This window comes from Vigna angularis, chromosome 8 (genome assembly GCF_016808095.1).
Source record: "Vigna angularis cultivar LongXiaoDou No.4 chromosome 8, ASM1680809v1, whole genome shotgun sequence".
Classification (NCBI taxonomy): domain Eukaryota; kingdom Viridiplantae; phylum Streptophyta; class Magnoliopsida; order Fabales; family Fabaceae; genus Vigna; species Vigna angularis.
This window is the reverse complement of record NC_068977.1, coordinates 26886007-26893395: the sequence shown is the minus strand read 5'-3', so window position 1 is coordinate 26893395 and position 7389 is coordinate 26886007.

Genomic DNA, 7389 nt, shown 5'->3' with positions numbered 1-7389 from the left:
TCCGGCACAGGGAAGGAAGCGGGTGGGAGGAATCGATACTCAAAACGCAAACTTGGTTGGCTGGGCCGGAGGGAAGACGATGCCGTCTTCGGTTCGTCTGCCAACACTGGCGCTGCGGCGACCCGCAAACGTAACTGCGTGGCTGGGTGGAAGACGACGGACACCGGCGGCACTGGATGGAGCGAAAACGGCAACGTCTACGGGCGGCGCGTATCCGGCGAGAGCTGTGGTGGCTGGTTCGAAGGAAAGAAGGAAAGAAGGAAAGAAGGTGCTCCATCAAATGTTCTCCGTTTTCTCTCTCTCTCAAAATATTTGAATCTCAAATTTTCGAAACAACCCTAAAATTTGAATCTGCCCCCAATTCTGTCATTGCCACGTCATTTTAATTTTTGAAACGCACACCCCAATCTGCCCGTGCCCGTGCCCGTCCTCGCCACGTCAGCGTTGAAGCAGGTTTCATCAGACTTTCTCAGAACGCAGCAGCTTTTTCCAACCAAAACGTGGGCCGCTCAAACGCTAACACGTGTGCTGTGTCCAAATGTTGTCAAATTTGGTTGTTCGAGTATCATTTTCCTTCTAGTTAAGGCAAAAAAACTTATTTCTTATTTATTTTCTTCTCTTTCATTAATTCAAATAATTTTATAAATTTTTACTTCCCCTTTTTATTTAATTTTCCAAAACTCAATCCAAAAATAAAAATAAATGAAATATATAGAAGATTGAGCCATAAATACGACTAAGATAAAATAAATAAACGGTCAAACTTTTTATAAAAAGAAAAGAAAACGTTATGACATTAGTTTGGAAAATAGTTTTATATTATTATCTAAATATAAATTATTATATAATAAATTTGTTTAATTTTCAATAACTTTTTAAAAATTATATATAAAATCATTTATAATTCTTTCGACATGGTAATTGAGATTAAGGTCTAATATCTATGTGATAGTTATGGTCTCCTAATTCATAGTAGTCATTTGTTTTACAGTGTCAGGAGGTGTTTTGTGACATCCCAAAAATACAGTCATAACTATAAATTCAGAAAAATCACATTTAATAATAATCTCAAACAGTTTTCCACTAAAAATTAAAAACGAACGAACGATCAAGGACGAACGTCCTTGAGTACAGTTACAACATTAAGGGACGAGCGTGCACAACTGCACGTCCATACAAGAGTTTACAATTTGAGATCGAACGTACAAGAAAACTGACCGAACGGTTTACACAGAACAATTACCGAACGGTCGAATTCAACATAAACGAAAACAAGAGATGGTCGAACGACCACTCAGTTCAACAAAATACACTACTGGCCGAGCGGTCTCACTGCTCGGTCTTCACTTCCACATCTACCAGGTTCTCTTCTTCCAGCAACTCTTCCAAACGCTCGTCTCCCTCTGCTCACATCCACACGGATGATCATTGCAATGACAAGACGGACGTACAAGAACAATGGACAACACAAGGAAAACGAAAGGGTAAGCTTACGTAATTCAACTCATGCATCAGCATACAATTTCAGGTAAATAATTCAACATACATGCATATCTCAACATACACATTCACTACATAACAACCCACTTTAACGTACTCACTCAATAAAACTCAACACGACTGACTGTCCGGACTGTATGAACTCTGTGTAGCTTCGGTGTTCGTGCACCCGAGTGATGTAGTAACTTGAACTCTCATCAGCTGCCACCCAAGGTTAGTCCTATCTGTCCAAATAATCACCAGGACTAGGACCTCCTGCCGTTCCCACACATGACGTACCCCCTCTACGTGAGGACGAGTACTCACGGAACATCAGGATGAACAACCGGATAAGCTTACCACATTCATACATTACAAATCTTAATAATCAAGTTCTGAGTCGTTCCTCCTTGGAACGCTCTTTCAAACGTCACAATTTTCCATTCATCTCTTCCTCATTTACTATTCATCATCATTTACTATTCATCATGTACTATTCATTAATCTCATGTACTGTTCATTGGACGAACGCTATTTGGTGGGAAAAGAGAACGAGCGCTCAAAATGATACCGAGCACTATTCGGACGAACGCTCAATTCAAAACCGAGCACTATTAGGACGAACGCTCAGTTGGAGACCGAGCACTATTTGGACGAACGCTCAATTCAAAACCGAGCACTATTAGGACGAACGCTCAGTTGGAGACCGAGTACTATTTGGACGAACGCTCAGTTGGAGACCGAGCACTATTTGGACGAACGCTCGAGGCCGAGCACTATTTGAACGAACGCTCGAGGCGGAGCACTATTTGAACGAACGCTCAAGGCCGAGCACTATTTGGACGAACGCTCGAGGCCGAGCACTATTTGAACGAACGTTCATCTCATTCGTTCATATCTACCCAAACTCTCTCATTTCATATATCTCATTTTATCCAACATCTCATGCATAATATGTAACTGAGTCATATATCATTCTCATTCCATAAAAACGAACGTTCAACATAAATCAAGCATAACAGCCTCATACAATCAAAATAACGAACGTTCATACCATCATTCATACATCATGCATTACTTTCATGCAGCCAAATAACGAACGTTCACATAGCAGACATCAAACCAGTTAAATTAAATAAGCTTCCCTTACCTGGAAAATGAACGAACGTTCATAGACGCACACAGACGCTGTCCACAAAGACTCAACTCGCCAACGCTCGTTAATTCACTATACGAACGAACGCCAAAAACTAAAATCAGAACTACCCATTTTGAGGAAAAGACGAACGTACAACTTGCATGCATGAAAACGAACGTCAGAGAGGAAGGAAAGGACTTACCGGTTCAGTTTTCACGAACCGAACGTCCTTCTGGAGTCCTACGTCGAGCGTCCTTCAGCTGCGCCGGAGATACAGATCGGAGGAGGTGCAGTGGTGGTTCCTTAGAGAGGGTTGAAGTGGGGAATAAGTTCAGAATTCCCACTTGCCAGCGCACGTCTGCACTCTGCCTGCGCACTCCACTACGCCTCTGACAGCCCACGCCGGACGGTCGACCACTGCACTGTTGCCACGCGTCTTCCACCACCGCGGACGCACGTTCAGGCTGACACACTGTTCTCCACTACGCCGGACGCACGTTCTCTCTAACTGTAGATGCCGGACGTCCACTCTCAGGGAGACACGTGTAATCCACTACACCGGACGCACGTTCCCACTGTGCTCTGACTCAGTTGGGCGTGCGACAGCTGGCGTTCGGCAGAGGGTGTCGGGCACTGTTTGTCGGCCATGTGTACTGCTGAGGTGGCGCGCTCTCCTGCTGCCACGTGGACGCCACGTGGATGCACGTTTTTCGAGGTCTGACATTCCCCCCAACTACAAAAATTTTCGTCCTCGAAAATTAAGACTGAGTCTCGAACAGGTGGGGATACAAATCCTTAATGGCATCTTCCACTTCCCACGTAGAGTCGCCCGTCTTCTCGTCCCAGATGACTTTCACCAATCTGACTGCTTTCCTCTTGTAGTACTTGGTGTCGCTATCTTCAATGCGTACCGGCTGCATTTCCAACGTACGATCTTGACGAAGACGAATATTCTCCAACTCCAATACATGAGAAGGATCGGATACGTACTTACGGAGTTGAGAAACATGAAAGACTGGATGCAAGTTTGATAACTGAGGCGGCAAAGACAACTCGTACGCAACTGGCCCAATCTTTCTCAAGATTTGATAAGGTTCGATGAACTTGGGAGACAACTTCTTTGGTCGGATTGCTCTCCCTACACCAGTGGTCGGATGTAGTCTAAGGAAGACATGATCTCCTGCATCGAACTCCAAGGGTCTTCTCCTCTTGTCAGCATAAGATTTCTGTCGACTCCTGGACGTCTTCAACCTTTCTTGAATCAGCTTCACTTTCTCAGTTGTTTGCCGAATGAGCTCTGGTCCTGTTAACACCTTTTCCCCTTCCTGAAACCAACACAAGGGCGTTCGACATTTCCTTCCATATAGAGCTTCAAAAGGAGCCATTCCTATACTGGCTTGAAAACTGTTGTTGTATGTGAACTCCACTAAAGGCAAGACTTCATCCCAGACGCCCATGTGATCTAGGACACACGTCCTCAATAAGTCTTCAAGCGTCTGAATGGTTCTCTCGGACTGACCGTCTGTCTGAGGATGATAGGCCGAACTCATTTGAAGTTTACTACCGAGCTCACTTTGTAATGATCTCCATAACCGAGAAGTAAACCTCGTGTCTCGGTCTGAAACAATGCTGGATGGAACTCCATGCAGGCGAACAATTTCTTGGATATAAAGTTTAGCCAGGTTCGTCATTGACATCTTCAGATTGACTGCTAGGAAATGAGCGCTCTTCGTCAGTCGATCCACAATTACCCATACGGAATCATGATTCCTGATCGTTCGAGGTAAGTGAGTCACGAAATCCATCGCAATGTTGTCCCACTTCCATTCTGGAATCTCTAACTGCTGAAGTAGACCACCTGGCCTTTGATGTTCAGCCTTGGCTCGCTGGCACGTTAAACAAGATGCCACAAAACGTGCGACATCACTTTTCATTCCTGGCCACCAGAATGAGCTCCTGAGGTCTTGATACATCTTAGTCATGCCAGGGTGTATGCTAAGACGACTGTGATGTCCTTCCTCAAGAATGATTCTTTTCAACTCGCCATCATTCGGAATGCACGTTCTATCCATGTAGCGTAGAAGACCATCAGTTCCAGTGTTAAAGTGTTTTGCTTGATCTGTACCGAGTACGCTTAAGATCTTCACCAACTCTTCATCTTCTCGCTGCTTCACTCTGATCCGGTCGAATACGTCACTAGAGATTCTAAGAGTACAACATTTGATAACATTCGGTTGCAAGTCAAACTGTAACCTTAGATCTCTAAAACTTTCTACCAAACTCAACTCTCGGACCATCATGGAGGAGACGTGAACTACTTTTCTGCTTAAAGCATCTGCTACCACATTTGCTTTTCCCGGATGGTAGAGTAGTTCAAAGTCGTAGTCCTTCAAGAACTCCAGCCAACGTCTCTGTCTCATATTCAGCTCCTTCTGATCAAACAGGTACTTGAGGCTCTTGTGATCACTGAATACTTGGAACGTTGAACCATACAAGTAGTGTCTCCAGATTTTCAAAGCAAAGACGACTGCTGCTAATTCCAAGTCGTGAGTTGGATAATTCTTCTCGTGAACCTTCAGTTGCCGAGAAGCATACGCAACCACTCTCTTTTCTTGCATGAGTACACAACCCAAACCCTGATGAGACGCGTCACAATACACCACGAATGGTTTGGCCGCGTCAGGAATGACCAATACCGGGGCGCTCGTTAACTTATTCTTCAATTCCTGGAAACTTCCTTCACACCGATCGGTCCAAGCGAACGGTTGATCTTTTCTGGTCAGCTGAGTCAACGGGGCTACTATCTTGGAAAACCCTTCAATGAACCGTCTATAGTAGCCCGCGAGTCCCACAAAGCTACGAACTTCAGTTACCGAACGTGGACTCTCCCATTCCAATACTGCTCTTACTTTTGCCGGATCCACTGATATTCCTCCAGCTGAAACTATGTGTCCCAAGAACTGCACTTCCTTCATCAGAAATTCACATTTAGAGAACTTGGCGTACAACTCCTTTTCTCTTAGTATGCCCAGAACAGTCCTCAAATGATCCTCATGTTCTTCATAGCTCTTGGAGTAGACCAAAATATCATCAATGAATACAACCACGAACTTGTCTAGATACGGCCTGAAGATACGATTCATGTAGTCCATAAATATTGCTGGGGCGTTAGTCACACCGAATGGCATCACTACATACTCGTAGTTGTTGGAACAATCGGTACCGTTATAGAGTCGCGCAGCGGAATAAAATACTTAAAAGAGCGGAAAGCGTGTTCGATCACAATTAAAAATTAATTTGGTCCTTTTAGTAAAAATAATTTTCTTTCAGAAAATTAATCAAACAGTTGATATGCGTAAAAAATAAAGAGTGCAGGGAATAGAAAATCACACGAGTAAATTTTATACTGGTTCGATTCAACAGAATCTACGTCCAGTCGTTAATCACTATAAAAAGTGATTAACAATTCCACTAAAAAGATGTTTCACAGATTACAACAAATAGTGAGTAAAGCAGATAGATAAACCTTCCTTCGACGAACGAACCGGAAGAAGAACACTCTGCCAACTCGAAGAGAATCGCTCCGACTATCGACAAACGAAACGCGAGCTTCTCCTATTCACGAGACCAGGCAGAGCACCTTGCTAACTCGAAGAGAGCTTGCTCAGACTATCGACACACGACACACCAGCCTCTCCTGTTCACGAGACCAAGCAAGGGAACTTGAACTATAGCTTCTGAGAACTTCCTCTGACAAACAGTATTCTGCAAGAGCTTCTGTTCAACAACGTTGCTATTGATCTTCACAGAAACCCAATATATAGCTAGCTGTTCTGAATATCTAAGGTTAAGTCTCAACTGCCACGAATAATCGATTATTGTAAGTGATAATCGATTATTTAAGTCCGTTACAGGGTTTTCAAAATGTGATAATCGATTATATGAAGTAATAATCGATTATTCCTGTATGACTCTGTGATAATCGATTATTGCCATTCCATAATCGATTATTGCAGTTAAAAATGCAAGTTTACAAGGTTTACAAGAATTTCCTACTACATTTAATTTCTACAAATTGCTTTTAACTAATTCTAATATCTTCTTCAACTAAAACTTCTTATAGCATCATCAAAACAAATTTCTTCAAGATTTACCAATACTCCTTATTGGTAACAATCTCCCCCTTTTTGATGATGATCAAAAATTCAATTTTAAAAGCAAGTTTGGCTTACCTGCAAAACATACAAGCTAACAAACAACAAGGTTAGCAATACCTGTAATAATTTATACTTCTCCCCTTGTATTATTCTTCTCCCCCTTTTTGATCAGAAGCAAAAAGACCGGATGTTAAAGGCTCCCCCTAAATATGATCTCCCCCTCAATTAAACAAAGGATGCATATGATCAAGAGATCATTTTATTTATGAAAATAAAGATTACATTATAAGAAGACACATAACAGACAAAATTATAACATAGATGAAATGGCAAGTAAACAACAAAACAGTCTCCAAAAAAAAAAAAGTTTTTTTTTTTTTTTTTTTTTTTACGCTGTGACTTAAGATAATCGATTATTACTTTAAATAATCGATTATGTGCGAGCCAAAATGTTAAAATCCAAATTTTTGAGGACGAGATAATCGATTATTACCTTTGGTAATCGATTATTTACGTTAATTTCCGAAAAACACAAATTTGGGCCAAATTTTCAACTTTAAGACACATCTAACATTCATAAATCATTTCAAAGCTCTTAAAAAAATACCAGGATAC